At 41.1% G+C, this 19284-nt stretch overlaps 1 long non-coding RNA gene across 2 annotated transcripts in view; it reads left to right on the top strand.

The window, feature by feature from the left end:
* The first annotated feature begins 344 nt into the window (after positions 1 to 344).
* LOC148055702 (uncharacterized) overlaps positions 345 to 19284 on the top strand; it is a 31072-nt gene continuing 12132 nt past the window's right edge. For both annotated transcript variants that reach the window (XR_015704978.1, XR_015704977.1), the window contains exon 1: positions 345 to 407. This is a non-coding gene — a long non-coding RNA (uncharacterized LOC148055702). The remainder of the gene's footprint in view (positions 408 to 19284) is intronic.

The raw sequence follows: 19284 nt of genomic DNA, 5'->3' as shown, positions 1-19284 counted from the left end.
TCTGGGCTTTTTTCACTTCTGCTTTTTTCTTCTTTTTTTTTTTTTCTTGCTACTATCATTAAGGTAGATAAATATGAAATGTACAGACCTTCATAGCAATAGCAAGTGTTGATAAATCTCTTTTAAAATATGCCTTGTTTAGGCTATCTGAGTCTCTGAGCTCCTGAAAAAAGAACTACCCATTACAGGATAGCTGTTAAGTTAGATGAATCACCTGCTGAAGACACCTTGTTCTCTTCATTGCCTGCAGATGGATCCTAGATAAAATGTGTAGACTAAACACCTGGGGTGGGATTCAGTTGCTTAAATATCAGTCCTCAGGTTGATTCAGGTTTCTTGGAAGGGCAGTGTGGGGCTGGTAGTGATGACCTAGGACTGGTAGATCCATACCTCTTCTGAAGTAGCAGGTAGGTTAGGCTGAGGGTACCCAAATGATACTGGATGTTTGTGGCTTTGTTACTGAATTATACCTAGAACGCCACAGTTAGCAGAGGGGAGTGTTCCCCTGGTTTCTCCCTGGTTTATTTCTCTCCTGGTTTTCTCTCCTTTCTCCATTTCCCCTGGTTTATTCCTGTTGGGGAATATGCCTTGATAAGAGATCTGTGGCTCTTGAAATTTCAAGTGAAAGACAAGAAAAGCAATGTAAATCTCTTTTGGCTGTTTCAATGCTGAGAAAAGGCTTTCATTGACTATGTGATAAAAAATAAGCTTTAAGCCACAAGGAATTATGGTAACTTCTGGAATGATTCTTAGCATGCCCTGTAGCTCTGGGTAACGTCCATGGAGCTCTACTGTTGTGACAGCAATGAAATCAGCTGAAGGGGTGTGGGAGGGTGTTTATCTATAAATTGTGGTGGTTCTTTGGCACCACTGTAACTACAAGAACTTCAGACTGGTGAAGTTCTTGAATTCCCAGTTCCTGTTTCAAGAAAGCAAGAAATAATTTTTAAATCTGACTCTTTGCTGGAGCGGTGACGCTAGTAGTATCCTGCTGATCAATGCTTTTGTTTCTGGAGTTCCTCAGCCATATACACTTTGGCTGTGGTATCCATTAATATTTCTTATTTACACACTAGTGTAGCAAGTCATTCATTTAGTTTTAGACCTATAATTGCTTGCTGGGTTTTGTTTTCTGATATCTAACAGAATATTTTTGCTGCAGTGCCACAGAAATAAGACCTGCTTTGTGTGTGAGCATGTTTACACAGGCATATGTGCACGTGAGCAAGCATGTACCTTTGTGTATGAGTGTGTAAAAATCCTATAGGGAGAATGGGGGGAAGGAGGGGAATAAACGATTCCCCATGATAGCAGCACATTAATTCAAATGGACAGGAAAGCCTCTACAACTGGGAGGTGAATCACTTGCCAGCACACTCTTCAGCCTGTAAGACCTAGAACATAATATGAAGTCTGCTCCCACCCCAGTGTGCATGGGGAAGAAAGTTCAAGGAATAGGAAATCTAAAGTTGTTTGTTGTCACTACAATTTTCTGTAATTTCTTTTTTATGCTTCTGTATTTCTGATGTAAGCAATGCTAGTGATAAAAAGAGAGCAAACAAAATCAGAGGGAGGGGTAACTGGAACAAATCCAGAAGTATCTCACAAAACAAGAGGCAGGAAGATGTATGCTGTGAAAAGTCTCCTTCTCCCTCCTTCCTTTATTCTTCAGCTGCCTAGAATTGCCCCCGAATACCCTTAATACACTCACAGTTTGTTTTTTGTAAGTAAATATCTAGTGCTGTGCCCTGTTTCAGACAGACAGCCTCATGGGCTGCAGCAGGGAGCTGTGCGCCTAAATAAGGACGAGCCCTCTGCCAGTGCCAGCTTCTGCCTTATGGATCTCTGAAGTGCTGGGTAATTTGTCTCCCTGTCTGATAATCACATTTTGTTTGATATAACTTCTTAATTATACCATGAATATGTGAGGAAACTGCTCATCTGTTTAGAGTGTGGAGATTAAAATTAAAACTGTCTCAGTTTTCTCTGTTATTGTGTGGGTGTCAGTTCAACAAACTAATATGGAGCAGACAACTATCAACTGAGATGTCAAAAAAGGCAGTTATTACAGCAGCTGGAAAGGCTGCCATTGACTTTATTGCTGAAGGAAGTGTTTGCTTAGTCTATGTCTGCAGGTAACAATGAATCTATTAAAATAAACTCTAGATTCATTTCCTGGCACTTCACGTTTCTTGAATGCCTAATCTCTTCCTTGTAAATAGAATTGTTCAGGTTTCAAGGATGAAACATGAATGGGTCTCCAAAGATATATATTTTTAAATATTATGTTTATTAACAGTAGTAATGAGGGAACCCTTGCATCTTCCATTTATTCTTCTGATCAGCCAGGACCTGGTGTAAAGACTTCAGATCTGCCATGTTTCAGGAAGCCAGTTATTGTGTGATGACTGCTGTTCTGGTGTTTCTGGTATGTGTTAGATTAAGAGGAACAACTGCTTCTTCGGTCTAATCCTTCAGCCTTATAATTCTGCAGGCAATAGCATGTCAATTCAAGTAGAAAAGGTGTGGATGATAATTTTATTCACCTGCTCAGTGGAGGAAAACCAGCTGTTCCATGGTAAGGCTTCCCCAGGAGTAACAAAGAAAAGGGCAATACAATAACTGTCAGTGTGTTTTGGGGCATCGCCTGGAAGGCAAATAGGATATATCCTTGTGTCAGCGGGCATTCAGCAGCACCAATTTTGTTAACACTTACTGGTTAGTGTCTTGCATTTTATTTCATGTAAGAATGAGATCTAATTATAAGATCAGTTAGGAGAAATACTAAGCATTTCATTAGAGATGCCAGATGTTCTCAATATAAGTTCTCTTATAACTAGCCAAACCTCTTACTGCTAGAACACCTCAAAGGTACCAGACTGTGCTTGCTACAACGTACTTTAAGACTGTATCTTTCCTCTCATTCTTGACAAACATCTGTTTGTCCAGAGACTTCTTCTAAATGGCTATTGGAATATGCGAATTTGGGCTATAGCTTGTATTAATAGAAGGTAAGTCTTCCAGAGACATGAAGCTCATACTTACTGAGTTTTCTGTGCTGGTTGGGAATGAGTAGCTATTCTGGAAAATGTGTGAGCAGCCCAGAGTAGCCATCTTATTACTGTCAAAGTGTTGCCAGAGCCCTGAAGCATGGAGGTGTGGGGTTGCGGTCCTGCAGACGGTGGAGGAGGCGGTGGTGGCAGCCTGTATGGAGGCACCCCGACCCGCTGGGACCCTGTTACAAGTCATCCCTGCTGCTGGCTGGAGAAGCAGCAAGAAGTGTGAGTGGTCCTGCAGGGTCGTTCCTTTGGCTGCCTCCCTGCCAGGGCTGCTGCCTGTCTCTGGCACAATGATCACTTGCCTGGCTGTCTTGAACTGCTGGGGGATGCCCTCTGCGGTGCCTCTGCTGCTTTCTGGTCATCATTTTGGGATGCTTTCTGGTTAAAGGTGGCCTTTTACTTCAGGTCCTCCTATGTTTACCATTTCACTGTGTTTCAGCCCTTGATAATGACTTGCCTGGGTACTGGCAGCAAAAGACTGGATTAGTCCAAAGGTATTTCTTTCTAATCAGAAATCATCTTGAAGTGGGAATTGGTGCACAGACCATTAACCAGCTTCAATTGCATGAGGCCTGGTGCAGCTCCTTACTTGCTGTGGGTTGTCTCTTAGAGATAACATACGTAAGTCAGAGACTTCACTTTTAACAGTTACCATTAACAATTGTACACCTAAGTATTATGAAGCTCAGTGAAAGAGGCAAAGAAACAAGTGCAATGCAAATAACCATGGAGTACTTCAATAAATTGGAATAAACTCTTTAAATATTGCTTATACACAGTGCTGATAATCGTGGCTAGGTTTAAAGAGACATGTATTTTGAGTCTCAGTTCTCTCCTAGAATAAAAACTAAGGATTCTTCTGCATAGCTGGAGGAAAAAATCTGTTCTTCTCTAAAAACAAATTTCCAACTTTACATCTTTGTGTTGAATAAGGGCATAGCATCACAAGTTTTTATTTTTTATTTTGTGAGTGTGTGGGTGGTTCTTTTCCCAGACGCTGGTTAAAGAAGTATTGTCACGTGGCTTTAGTTCTCACAGTGCATGCAAAGGGTGGTTTCAAGAAGACTTTCTAAATGTAAAGCTGGTATGATGTATTGATCGAATGCGCTTCCTGACATGTTGTCTTGGAAGCGAAAGAGAAGCAGCTAGTATGCTGGTTTGAGAGACTTAACAGCTCAGAATATCTCCTAGTTATCTGTATACAGAGAAACAGACCTTAATGAGGCTTAAGCATCCACTCGAAGTATATGCTTGGGTGTTGACCTGGCACTGTGGAAGGCTTCCCTAATTTTTTTCCCTCCAACCATCAAGACTTTGAATCTAAACTTGAAGTTTATGCACCCAGTGCAAATGAGGCTTTGGAAAAAGAGGAAATATTGGATTAAGCTGGAAGCACCATTAAATATGGAGGAAAACTTGGAATTGTAAGTGCCTGGAGGAATGACCAACCTGTTAGTAGGATAGTCATTAAAGAAAATTACACATTACATCCAAGATAAGAAATTACTCAAAATAATCTTAGAGGCTGGATCTTCTAGAAGCAGACTAAAAGCAGGAGTTTAAATTAGACAATCTGAGTCCATCTTGGAGGACAGATATATTTCTAGAGATAAAAGTTTGCCTTTGAATGTTCCCAAGATCAAGCTTTGATAATGTGATTATATCCCTTAACCTTGGTATAACTTCACTCAAGAATGAATGCTACTCTTTTATTTGCTGCTAAGCTTCCAGTTGCTGGAAAGGAGATGGTGAGGTTTGCTATTGTGACATCTGGATTCTGAATTAAAGCATTCAGCAAATGGGGCAGGAATTGAGCATGGCATATGCGATGCTTATTTTGACATACTATTGAGCTGTTACTCCAGGCTTTGATGCTAGATGCTGTCTTCAGGAATGATAAAAGATGGCTAATTAATGGCTGGTTTGCCTCTCTTTTGTGTACCATGGTGCTACATTAAATGTACTTCTATTTCATGTTAATCCACTTGGGATATTCTTACTGTATGCAAAAATTTGCTTCTGTCTCTCTACCACTATGACCTTTTCTTATTTTATTTTGATCAGCCTTTTTTGTGGGAGTTGATAATAGGAGGAGCTTCTGTGACTTTGATGTGTTAATATATTTTTAACTGCAGGCAGATTAAAACTATGTTGATAGAGTGGTACAGCTGTGCTCTGCAGTTTACCCTCAAGCCTTACTCCCCAAGCAAAATGAGAGGTTGGGGGGAGGTGAGGGAGCACAGAGGGGTTGTCCTCCTTGTCCTCATGAACACACTAGGCTCTTCTCAGTGATCTACACTGAAGTCTAACACACACGATGAACATGAGCTGCAGGTGGGGTTGTGCATCCAAACCTAGAGCTCAGCAGATGTTCCTGGTGCCTCCAACTTGGACGTAGTTCCAGCTGGTAGGGCCTGTAAATTGGTGGGTTCAGGGGGTCCACATGCATGTTAGTGTATTTAATACTGTTTTGAGACCTTCTTTTCTTGAGATGCAGAATTATCTCCTCCCCACTGTCAGGTTGGCGTTACATAGCATTCCACGTGGACTGTGTGGGTGATGTTAAAAGGCATAAAATACAGATAATGCACTTGGTGTTCTGTGAAAGTCAAACACCGAATAGCCAAACATGACCTGGAAAAAGACTGAGTGAAAATTTCAAGCTAGAGTAACTTGTTCATAATTGTTAGTTTGACTTTATAAAGTGAATTGGTCAATCCTTGCTTCTTACCCTGGGTGGTTTTTGGGCTCTCTACAAGCTCAGAGGAATCATTACATCTGTTCATATTATTCCATTTTAAGTTTACTTTACACCATATAAGACAAGAAATGTAACTTAAAATTAAAGCTAGCTTGTATACTAGAGTGTTTTCCTTTGGCAAGAAGCAAAATGGATTTTTGTGGTAAATTTTACAAATGTGAAGTCTCATAACAGGAACAGAATATAGCATCACCCCAGACTTGGCAACAGCAGTATCTCCCTGGAGAACGAAAAGGATATGATAGGTAAAACTCAGAAGATAAAAGCAGTTATAACTATGTTTGGGGCTTTATTTTACAGGCAGAGGAAGAGGCAGAGCTGCTGGTTTTAATCCCTAAAAGATAAAATGTAGTGAATGTAAAATGGGGGTGGCTAGACAACTGTAAGGAAAATAATGCTTAAGTGTTGAAATAAAGTAAGTATTCCTGGTCTACTTCTATGACAAGGTGACCCGTTTAGTGGATGAGGGGAATGCTGTGGATGTTGTCTACCTGGACTTTAGTAAGGCCTTTGACACAGTCTCCCACAGCATTCTCCTGGAGAAGCTGGCTGCACACAGCTTGGATGGGTGCACTCTACGCTGGGTTAAAAACTGGCTGGATGGCCGAGCCCAGAGAGTGGTGGTAAATGGAGTTAAATCCAGTTGGCGGCTGGTCATGAGTGGTGTTTTCCAGGGCTCAGTGTTGGAGCCGGTCCTGTTCAACATCTTCATTGATGATCTGGATGAGGGCATTGAGTGCACCCTCAGTAAGTTTGCAGATGACACCAAGTTGGGTGGAAGTGTTGATCTGCTGGAGGGTAGGAAGGCCCTGCAGAGGGACCTGGACAGGCTGGATCGTTGGGCCGGGGCCAACTGTATGAGGTTCAACAAGGCTAAGTGCCGGGTCACAACAACCCTATGCAACGCTACAGGCTTGGGGAAGAGTGGCTGGAGAGCTGCCTGGCAGAAAAGGACCTGGGGGTGTTGGTTGACAGCCACCTGAACATGAGCCAGCAGTGTGCCCAGGTGGCCAAGAGGGCCAATGGCGTCCTGGCTTTTATCAGAAACAGTGTGGCCAGCAGGACCAGGGAGGTGATCGTCCCCCTGTACTCAGCACTGGTGAGGCCGCACCTTGAGCACTGTGTTCAGTTTTGGGCCCCTCACTACAAGAAGGACATCGAGGTGCTGGAGCGTGTCCAGAGAAGGGCAACGAAGCTGGTGAAGGGTCTAGAGCACAAGTCTTATGAGGAGCAGCTGAGGGAGCTGGGGTTGTTTAGTCTGGAGAAAAGGAGGCTGAGGGGAGACCTTATTGCTCTCTACAACTACCGGAAAGGAGGTTGTAGCGAGGTGGGGGTCAGTCTCTTCTCCCTAGTAAAGAGTGATAGAACGAGAGGAAACAGCCTCAAGCTGCACCAGGGGAGGTTTAGGTTAGATATTAGGAAAAACTTCTTCACCAAGAGGGTGGTCAAGCATTGGACCAGGCTGCCCAGGGAAGTGGTGGAGTCTCCATCCCTGGAGGTATTTAAAGAACGGATAGATGTGGTGCTCGAGGACATGGTATAGATGGACTTGGCAGTGCTAGGTTAACAGTTGGACTCAATGATCTTTCTTAAGGGTCTTTTCCAACCTTGACGATTCTATGATTCTAAGTATTGGGGGGAAAACAGACTGAATCTTAGGAATAAATCCAGGACAACAATTTACTTTTATGAGCTTCCAGGGAATCCTAAGCCAGTCCAGCTCCTAGTGATTTTTGCCTCACATCCAAATGAATTCCTCTGTGTGTGTCCAAGTCCTGCCAAGCGGAAATGCAGGATTGCTGGTAACAACCTGTGAAGCTCCCCATTGCCTGCCTTTCATGGGCCACTTGAAATGTTGTGCTACATGTTTGCTGTTGACCCTTTGGCTAATGCCATGAGGAGTAGCTCTAGTGAAACAGGCATAAACAACTACAAATTGACTTTCAAGTGGCTGTCAGACACCCGGAGGCCCACAGCTTCTGTTTAATGGAAGCACAAAGCCAACTCTGTGAAACCCTAAAGGCAGCCAGAGTTACAAATGTGGCTGATGTAGTTATTCCATTGAGATACAAAAACACTGTATTCAGAGACAGGCTTGCCATCAAACTCACAGCAGAGCTCAGTGTTTCCAAGTTATAATTCAGAGGATTTAATCCTTCTGAAGGAATATTTGTGTGATCAGAGAGAAGGGAACCTCTTACCTTCATTATAAGATAAGTAGCTCCCCAGAAAAATGAACCTTTGCTACATCCATGAAATCTAATAAATAATATTTCAGTCTTTTTGACACAGCACAATTTCAGCCACTGATGAGAGCTGTGTCCTGCATATGCATGCATAGAACGCAATGACAGAGATGGATATGCTTTCTCAGCTGAAATAATATCAAGTTTTCTTAACACTAAATTCTTTATTATAAGCATATGGTGCAATAAGCTTTTATTTGGTTTATCTTAATTGTTAAACCAAACATACAAAATGCATGCCAATATCTTGCCTTATTCCTTTTTAAAAAATGTCTCTTGGAACATTAATCTTCCCACTGACCATGTCGGCAGCTTTCCTCCTGAGCTCAGCAGGAAAGCGAGATGCCTGCTGAAGGCCCTGTAGGTTCCAAAACTGCATGTTTGGACAACGTCAGTTTTACTGAGGGTTTTGTCTCATGAATTCTCATTGCAAATAAAATGATCCTGAGGGGAAGGGGAAATGCTGAGGGGCTGGAAAATAACAAAGTCATAATCCAGCTTTTCCAGCAGTGCTCATAAAACTGAAGAGAGGAGGAAGCCTATAAAACAACACCTAAAAGAAATATTTAATTACTATGTTAACTCTTACATATTTTGAAAATTAACCTATTGGATTTGTTCCCAAATACTATAATGTAAAAAAAGGCTCAGAATGCTAAACGGTATTGCACAAGCTGATGTGATTTCATATACCACTTTATACCTGATGTGTTGCACAGAAAACCTACTTTATAAATTTAAGGAAATTTTTTGCATTTATCGTTTGATTTGTTGATACCTCCTTGCTAAGGAGCAAAGACTTTTCAAGCCATTATGTTGTTAAAAAAAAAATCCACTTTAATTCGGAATGAGGGTGAATATATAGTCTTTTCACTAGTCCAGCTGGACTGCTTTCAAATCCTACTTTAACTTGATCCATGACAATTTGCTCTCATAGCCTCAGATATCAGCTATTTCTAGAAGTGATCAGGCAAGAATGTTTTCTTCAGGAAGGCATTGTACTTAATGGTCTGAAAATTATTCCTTCAAATATGTATACTCGGCCTCTTAAAAGAGTATGTTAAAGGATGTAATGTAGCCATAATAGTGTTATTCTTTCTTAGTGTTTGTTTCTCTTGGCTTAACTATTAACTCTTGACAAGCTGCAGCAAAGAAATCTCATCTGCATGGAATTAGGGTCGACACAAGCTGAGTACTGTTGCTGGGTACTTTTGAGGGAGGAAAAGGTCATGCTACCCACTTTCGACTTGCATGAACTAACTCGCCACGCACTCATACCTTCTGTTCCATGACCAGTGCGTGCCTGAAAAAATCAGTTTAGTTTCTCAGTGCGCTTGCGAGGTGGGGATTCTTGACAGCTTGTGTTGAGGAAAGCTGGAGAACCAAGAGGATATGTGACTTGATGTTCCTGGGCATCTGTACTAGTCAGCCAGCAAAAGGAAGATCTCCAGACTTGTAATCCTGTACCTTAAGAGAAATGTGACTGAACTTTTATGAGTGTTACTTCAGCGACTTTGTGACATTTCAGTAGAATATTTTTATCTTTCTGGCCAATTCTGCAGGATGTTCCTATTTGTGTGCGGCTTTCATGGGACAGCCCTGTATTAATATGAGTACAGAGTTGGGCTGGCTCTGATGCTGTCCTAGTCTATACTAATGGGAGTACAAAGTGGAGTGAAAACCTGGGTGTCCAAAAAAACCTTCCTGCTTCATCCCAAAACATTCACTGACGTTGCTGCAGTCAGATGTTTCACACAAAAATACTCTAGTTCCCCTAACGCTAGATTAACAGTGTATCATGCAAGGCTCATAAGGCTTCCAAAATCCATAGATGTTCTAAGTAGCAATACTGATTAGATAATCTTGATTTACTATATCATAAAGCAGTATGGAATCCACTGTATTCTGTGGTATATCTGTGCTATATAAAGGCTCAGCCTATGTAGTTTTTCTGTCACCATTATAGCCAAGGAAACATAGCTCACATCTCTCGAATTCTGTAATTTTTCCCATGCCTAAGAAGCAGTAGTCATTAAAAAACTATAAATCATGCTATAATTTTGCAAGAAAACTTGATGGAGTAGCAGACTTCACTCAAATTTTGAGAGATAGAGCTGTCTCTTGCAAGAGAGAGCTCTTTGGAGCTGTTGGAAGATTTGCCTAAATGAAATCCAAGGTGAAATGGATTATTGAGGAATGCTACTTTCTGCTGGCAAGCAAAGCTGCTCCAACATGTGGCCCGATAGAAATGAGGAGAGAATCCTGAAAGCTTCAGAGAAGGCATTTCAGTTTGGGCTTTGGGGTGGGGGCTGGGAGGAGAGCCCAGAGCACATCATAGAGCTGACCTAGAACAGAAGTATATTGTAGCAGTGTGTAATCTCTGCTCTGCTGACATACTGTCGTCTTACCTCTAACTTGTATCGCTTGTCCTGAAAGACAAGGATGTGAACAGTGTCTCCCTGAAGTGCAGTCAGGGACAGCTAGAAGAAGCTCCAGCCTTTCCCTTGCCCCTGCAGAGCCTCGGCTTCCTCTGACACCCAGAGGTCTGGAGACTGAAGGGAATAACTTTGTTGGTCAGTGTCCAGCTAGAATACCAAAATCCTTCACAGCTCTCACCTGCTGCGTGGTCCATCAGTGTGTTCATAAGAGATTTTATGGCATTTTATGCACCATTTATTTCCTGACTAGATGTCCTCAGAGCTTCCCAAAGATGTTACCATGCAGCCAAATATAATACAAGGCCAGAAGAATGCTGATAGCTTGTCAAAAACAAGGCAAGACGGACTCTGCAAATCGCCGGAGGGAGAGCTCCGGGGGCTGAGATGCATCTTGCTGAGGGGAACTTTGTCACAAGCTGCATCTGTTCTTCCTGGGAAATGCCCAGGTTGCACTTGCACTGGGATATCGCTCTGGGGTGCTGCTGGCTGTTGATGCCTGGTCTGCCACCACCTTGCAGCAACCATGGTTAATCCGTCGCTTGAAGCTGGGGAGAAAAAGTCACTGGAGCCTGCAAATACAGAGAACCTGCATGATCAGCCCCTCTGATGGCTTTGGCAGCCGGCGGGGTGTGTGTGTGTGTATCTGCTGAGATAGTAACTGATCTTTGACAGATGTATACTGGAAATGGAAGTATGATTAAGGAGACAAGATGTAGACAGAGATGATAAAGGGCTTTATTTACTTCTCATCAGGTCTTATTTCATGAAGATTTTAATCTTCTCTTAAAATAGATATATCAAAATGGAGAACACGAGCCTATCCACAGCCTACAATTTTAAAAGTACTGTAAGGACTAACATTTTTTTTTCAGTGCTTTCCCTTGCTACCCTTCAGCTCCTGGTGCGCTGCTCACCTTTTTATGCTGAAATCTAGAGCAAAATTTCTAGGCAAAGCTGGCGATTGTGTTTCCTGAAGTGCCCTTTGCTAATCAAAGGTAATTGCAAAGTTAGAAGGGTTTCACTGATTATCAGTTAAATGCTTTTGCAGTCAGTTGGTGTTCTGCAGGCTCATTCTCATGAGGTTGAGGAAAGCTCACTAAAAATGGAAATATCAGACTTTTTGCAAAGCTTATTTGTTCTTTTTTCTCAAAAAACAATTTATCCTAATCCCAGAGCAGAAAACCTAAATCTTATGCAGCAGGAAGGCAATTTATGTTGAACCGTTGATATTCAGTAATCAGATCGTTGATATTTGATTATGGGGTTATGTACCAGGGGTATTTCCAAGTTAGAGCAAGAAAATTTCAAGTGGTAAATTTCCTTTTCTTCCTTCAGCTAACACTTTTGTGATGACTTCCAGTATAGCTGACTGCACAAAGGAACTAGGACTGTTCCACAACTATTTTAGCCAATTATTTAAACTATCTAAGAAGCTTTTAATCAGAGTTTACTGAAACAAACCAAAGAATTGCAAGGTTATGATGTTTGTGTTCTTGGCTTAACATATGTAGCTTTGAGAGATTTGTTTGTAATTTGCCAATTTTTATTAAAACCACTGCTTTAATCATTTCCAAATTAAAAAAAAAAATGGTAGGACTAGAAAAAAATTGAAAGATTAAAAGGGTGTGCTTTCTTACTGCATAAAGACCTAGCATATGTTTTTAACTTTTAGAAAGTAATTAGGGAAAAAAAAACAAAACCTTTGCAACTTGCCTCTCAAACACCAAGCTGCTAAGGTTCCCGTTGGGATGAATGTTTCTGGGACAGCAGAACAGTGACACTGGCCTAAGGGAATATTTGACATCAGAGCCCACCTGTGAAGACATAGTACACTTGGCTTCATGATGTGAAAATCACACTTACTTCATAAGTGAAGCTCATTAAATTGTGTTTTTCCTCTTTTTTTGTGAAACATAAGCATTACATATTTTTTTTTTTAATAAACTGCTTGCTTGAGTGAATTCAAGTGAACTATTTTTCATTTTTTAGTTCTATTCAGTGCTTGCAGACCTCCGGCTGCAGGGGACTGTTATTCAGTGCTTTAAACTTGAGCTCTGGAGGCTAGCTGCGATTGATCTCGAAACTTCCCCTTGTTTCCTGACTGACCAGACAATGCCATTTTGTTTCTTTTGCCAGCTGCTTGAGTTAGCAATTCCTGTGTTTCTGTTGGGGGGGGAGTATCAGAAGATGAGGAATTCTTTTAAAATTGAAGCATCCCTTCCTTTGAACTCCCCCAGATCTTGCTTCTGTGCAAGTTAGGCTGCTTTAAGACTTCTTGGTTTGGGTGCAAGTTTAAATTGTGAGCAGGGGTCTCATCACATTCAGATAAAGATCTTGGTATGTGTGCATAGGTGCCTGGAGAAATCCCTGGCTGTTTCAGGGAGCTGCTGTGGGGCTCTGGCAGGAGGCCTGGGCTGAGTGGCCCCCTGCAGCCATGCTCCTCCCCTGCTGAGAAACCCCTGCTGCTCCTGTCCGACTTTGATTTTTGGTTTTGGTTTTTTTTGCAAGCATAATAGGCAATTTATTCATAACAAAACTGACCATTTTTCCCTGTTTAGAGGAGGTAAGTCAGGAGGAGAGAAGCTGTGAAAAGTCACCTATGTGCAGATTCTCAGACTTCCCTAATTTCTCAGGAGTTAAAGTCCAACAGAAAAAGCTGGCAAACCTTTTCTCATGTACCTCAGCAAAAATACTCTTCAGCAGAATTTATGCTGGAAAGTGCCCACAACTATTCCTGATACTGGGATTACATTGACTAGATTAAATGCACCCTCAAACATCTAACCTTACACGATACAGTGAGGTGAAGACAGTGTCAAGCACAAGAGTATACTCTTACAGCACAGTCATGAGCCTGTAACTCCAGAAGCTCGCAGGTGTGAACGTGATCCTTCATCTCAGGAACCCAGGGTACCAAGTACTGAACTCACAACAGTGTCACAAGGGCTATAAAAGGGCAACTTGCAGTGCCAGGTTTGTACTCTGAAACTTAGTAACTTGTTTCTGTCTTCTAAAAGCAGGCTTTTGTCCTTCAAAAACTTTGATTTAGATAGTGGAAAACTGACACTATGCTCTTCTACCAGGTAAAGCACAAAGCACAATATGACATCTGTCAGCAAGCTTTGAGTATTTCCCTGTTACCACAGAAAACAGTTGTTTCAACTTTAGTTGATCTTGGTGATCTTTGGTAGTATTTCTGCAAGTTTATATGTTTGGGAACCATTTTGTGAGGCGTGATACAGCTTAACGCTACCAAGATTTTCTGCAAGTATATTTCACATTGATGTGGATTTTAAGTTTCTATTGTGAAGTTTTCACTGGTTCACTGTTTTGGGCTGCTTTGATAGCCCTGTGTTCTTTTAGAGTGAGCACTCAATGGAATTGAAAAGCAAATAAAAATAAGTATCACATGTCAGGCATTCTCATAAACCACCCAAAACTTGTTCTGCTAGCTAACCAAGCAAACTAAGGAGCGTCTCAATTACTTCCCCTTAATGCAGTAGATCTTCTTGCGGGCTTTGCCCATCTCATTCTACCCTCACGCAGACATGGATTACCTAGATTTATTCCAAGCTGTATTGATTTGCAAAGCAGAGTAGTGGCCTGTCCACATTTGAACTGTTGCCCCTTGGAAAATTGCTGTATCTGATAGAATGGCATCAGTGTTACGCAGTGGTGAGAAATTTAAAGAGGAAGGAAACAGCCATGCAAACAAAGCCAAACTTGCTATATATAGTTACAGCTTCCAGTTTCATTAATATTGTTAGACATTGCTGACCTCCTCTATAGTCACCAGCTATTCAGCTGAGGAAGCTGGGCGTGCACAACAGCAGAGCTGAGGTCAACCTGTGGGCTTATATTGATGCAACGCCACTGACTTAACTGGATGTGACTGAGAACAGCGTGTGGCCTGCTAGATGACTCAGAAGATAGGCCCGTTCTTTCAATGGATAATTGTAGACCTCTCCCTTCAGAAGCTGGTTGTGGGTTATAAACAGAGGGGAGAGAGAAACCTCTCTGTAGTCACAGTTCAGGGATGTGAAATCCAGAGGGGGACAGGACTCGGGCACACCAAGTTTTTCTGTTCTGATCTTTGGACCACATTTGAAGGCTCTGAATTGCAAACAGGGCAACTTATATTGGGTTAGCAGATGATGCATCTGCCCTCACTCCATGGAGGCTGTGCTGGCCCGGAGCAGTTCCTGGGAAGGTTTTGTCTGAACTCATCACATTGCCATCAGCAGTAGGGAAAGCTCAGAGGCTTCATCAGCAACTTGTCTTTCCTTGTAGGAAGAAAAAGTGGAAACCTATGAGAGAAGGGTGTTGTGGGCAGCGGGGGGGCACCCATGTCACCATCACAACATGACATAGTCCCTACTTGCAAGGCAGGGCTGCCTTCTACCATTGGTAGATTTGGTGCTTGGCTCTGGATCCTACTCTGGATAAAGTCCCTAAAATCTGTGGGTGTGGACATAGATGCTGGGTTTAATCAGTGATAGATGATTTTTTTTTTTAAAAAAGGCAGTATTGCCTAGTAGTCTGTTAGAGATTTCTGCTCTTATAGCTGGGATAATGGAATGGCTTGTGAAATAATTCAGAGTTATGACCTGAGTGTTACAGTACAGTGAAACTGGTGTTGGGTTAGAGTAAAAACCCAAGAATGTTGAAAAGCAGACATTTTTATATAGACGTGTACAGGTACAGGATGGAATATACAAAGGATGTATGTGAAAACTTGTTTGCAGCACTGTGCTGCTCATACACCTGCCTGGGTTCTCAGTTTAAGCTTTCCAAGTTAAAGATGCCACAGTGATTGTAAAAGACGTGCTGTGTTTTGTATCATCATTTATGGTTGTGGATTTCCTTCCATCTCTAAACTGCAATTAAATGTTCCTATCATCCTGTAAATTAGCCTTTCTCTTTTAAACATCACATTTGCAACTCTATGTTCATATAATCCTGTAATTATGTAACTATTTTCATTTCAGCACTGATTCAGCAATGTACTTAGGCATATGAGTAATCTCTCTGAACCCAATGGGACTCCTCACATGCTTAAAATTAGGCATGGTTTAATTACTTTGCTAAATCAGCAGCTATACTGGTATACAGAAATGGGGATAAAGGAGGTGGCTTGTGTCTACTGTAAACACCGTTATTGAACTGGACATTTCTAAACTCTAATTTTACCTTCCTACTTTAAATGTTTTCAGCTGAATCATAGTATCGGAGATACCATATGTGAGGTATTCAGATTGAATCACATCTTTTAAAACTACATTTTCTCTAGAGGCAAAGCAGTTTTAAGAGGCTGAAGCCCTCCCTTGCCCTGTGTGCTCTCTTGAAGTTGACTGCCCTTTCAGGCATGCCATTGCAACTGGTTGCAGACCAGCAGCAGAGAGGAGGGATTTTTTTTTTCCATAAAAAGTGGATTGCTGTGCTTATCAGGATTACAACGTGGTCTCAGATTGCATAGGTATATCTGAGATAGTGACAAACCATGATGCATGAAGAGGAACTGATAGTGGAGGTGGGAAGACTTTGGGCCACCTCAGTCCACTACACTACTGAAGAAAATATATGTATATATCTATATCCTGAGAAATCTCTACTGTGGTCTTCTATCCTAAAATTGCATGTTGTCTAGGATGTATAATGTTGACGGTTTTAACCAAAGTGTATCCATGAGGTCTCTAACTTTTACCTTATGCTGTATGAACTAGGAAACCTGAAGCATAGCCACTGAGTTGGAATTACAGCTTTTCTATATTCAGAAGAAATGGGACAGCAAGAAGTACTCCTGAAGAAAGTGGGAACATAAAAGAATGAAATGAAACAGTGCGGACTCCCTTTTGTAGCAGAATACAAAAGTCTGTACCAAGTATCTCCAATTTTTACGCTAGGAAACAGAGGCAAACAGACTAAGTTCTTCAGAGTTAAGTACAAATGAATGACTTATATGAAGCCCAATGTTGTGATAATTTTAAAGAATTCTTCTTACTGTCATAATGTGGTGTCCTACCATAGAAGAGCTTTCAGAGAGCAATGCTCTTACCCTGAGTCAAAACAGGACTGATAGGTTTGATATCTTTGGTACTTACATAAGCGAGTATTTTAGAAAAATATCAACACACAATCAAAATTCTCCGCAACAGGGCAGGCAAGAACAGCATTCTGTCCCAAAGTCAGAATTTAATCTTAGCCCACCAAGAGCACAAAAAAAGGCATGAAAATATGCTTAAAGACTATTTTAGAGAGACAGAATCCATACAACAGTTGTTAAAGTTCCTGTTTGTGGCTTAATATCCACTAATGGAGATGGACTTAGCTGAAGCTGTGAGTAATGAGAGGCTGCCCAGACAAATGTTTATGGAAGAAGGTGGCAGTCTGCAGGGATCCTGGATCTCAATTACAAACATAAAGAAGACAAAAAGAGTAAAGGAGGGGTATTTGTACTCTTTGGCTAGGAGATCTATTTGGAGATGCTCAGGGAGTGAATGGGAATGGACACCTTATGAGGAAAAGAGGCTTTAGAAAGGATCAAACAAGAGGGGATTTAATCTACCTGTTTCACAGATTAGGTTCTGAGAAATAGATCCATCTGTGAAGAAAAGGCGTGATTATTGGTTTCTAGTTGAAATTCTGTTTCATGCAGGTTTTAATGGTAGTGGTAACACTGCTGCTAGCAAAATGACTAATGCCCTAGAAGGCATTACTGGAATAATTTGCCATCTTGCAGAGCTTAGTCCATAACTTTACCAAAAGTTTTTTCCATCAAGCCCTTACCTTCTACCTGAACATATCTTCTAAGCATTTAATGTTGATTTACAGATTTGCTTGGATAGAGAATAAATACCTTTCATCTAGTGAGATGCACTTTTTTTGCCTAAATTTCTCTAGCTTCAGCTATCAGACATCATATGAGTCAGTTAAATAGGTGTGTTTATATATCATTCCACCAAAAAGATCACTGAGGTACTATATATTATTTAGAAAACCTGCTTTACCTTCTGTTCTAACAGCAGTCACCTCTGACTCCAGAGCTAGGCTACTGTAGTACAGGGAATCCAATTAAACAGCCTCTGTATAAGGAAAACATAGCAATGTTTAGCACTTCAGAATGTAATTTAGCTACCTAAAAGCTATTCTATGCAACCTAAAATTGGGATTATAAAGCTCCTGTTCCTATTTACCTATGCAGATTAGAAATGAATGCTGTTTTGCATCAAAAATTGAGTTTTGCAAGTGAGAGGAAGGAATGCAGCTTTTTTTTTTGATTTTTGTTTTGTTGTCAAGCACTGAGACTGCAGTGGCCCCACAACTTGGATATTGCCACAGTGAATTTCTAGGCACTTGGCCTCAGTGGAGTAGTGGTATGTGCTGGCTTCTCATGTGCTGCAGTAGGAAGAGCTGGCTACCATGGGAGGGATCCAAAAACTATACAGCTCCTCAGTCTGTATTCTGTCTAAATGTAATCTTAAAGAAAATAATAAGGAAATTCACAAATTCTGCCTCTCTTTAGGTCTCTGGAGTTTACTTGTGGCTCCCTGTTTTCCTTCAGTTAGGACCGCAAGTCCAATACCTGTGTTTAATAGTTGTTTTCTTTGTTTCCTTGCAAGAATAGATCAAGGGTTGTTTTCTCTTTAAAAACATTGCTCAAGAACTGTTTTTGTGTATTTGGTTGCAAGTTTTAACTGGTGAGTGTGAAAAGTCTTTGGTAATGTATGTTGAATGTACATCCTCATTTTCTGCAAGATGACTATTTTGGACGTATAGTTATTGTATTATTTGCTTTCTCAGATCTTTCACAGTTCCAGTAAAAGGGATAGGGATTATCGCTCCTTGTTCCTATGCTTCCATTTGCATGGAATCCCTTGGGTTGGGAAGGGCATTCAGGAGGTTGCTGACTCAACCTCTTGCCCAAAGCAAGACCAGCTCTCAGATCAGGCCAGGCTGCTCAGGGCTTTCTCCAGGCAGATCTTGAAAATCCCCATGGAAGGAGGTTTCTTTTCCTTCCTTCTCCCATGGATGACAGCCGTTATCCTGGTGATCAGACCATTCTCTTGAAGTAAACAGGCTGAACAGGTCCTAACAGAATTGGAGGATTGATATTTTTCTATAACAAAGGGTGGTAGCAGTATCACTTTTTCTACCAAGCCTGCAGCCACTACTACAGTGTCTTAACGCATCCAGATCTGCCAGTGGTTGTCAGGTGCCTTCTGAGAGTGTCTGCCTGAGTATGGGTTTCAGGAGGGGCAAGTAAGGGTTGATGTAATGGCAGTAGATAAAATAACTTCTACTGATATTTAACTGTGTGTTCTTATTTACAAACATAGGGACACATCTTCTCTGTAACGTACCCTTCCCTTCTTGTCGATGGTTTTCTCCTGTTTCAGCTCCTTGATCTTCTCAAAATATCCCTCAAATATTGTACTCAAGTTACATTGTGGGCAAAACTCTTTATAGAAATTAAAGGACAAAAGGTTCATTAATATTGATGAATAATGAATCATAGGATGTTGCCCTTAGATAAACCAGCTATAAACATTAATACAAGTGACCATTTATTGTAAACACAAGTATGATGTTCTAATTTATTTTCTATTTCCTTCTGTTTGCTAATTCATTGACTTATTAAATTGCTTAACTGGAAAAAAAGACTTTGCAAATAATAATTTCATTTGTTACACACTTATAAATGTTTAATATTAATAGTTTAGGAATTGAAGAGTGGAGGTCTGTTGGAATGATGCTACCACCTGGGCAACATGATTTTCCCA

The sequence above is a fragment of the Nipponia nippon genome, unplaced genomic scaffold (assembly GCF_047370975.1).
Source record: "Nipponia nippon isolate SJK-2023a ecotype South Korea unplaced genomic scaffold, ASM4737097v1 scaffold_2, whole genome shotgun sequence".
NCBI lineage: Eukaryota > Metazoa > Chordata > Aves > Pelecaniformes > Threskiornithidae > Nipponia > Nipponia nippon.
Note: the sequence above shows the minus strand (reverse complement) of the source record. Positions and strands in the feature narration are given on the sequence as shown.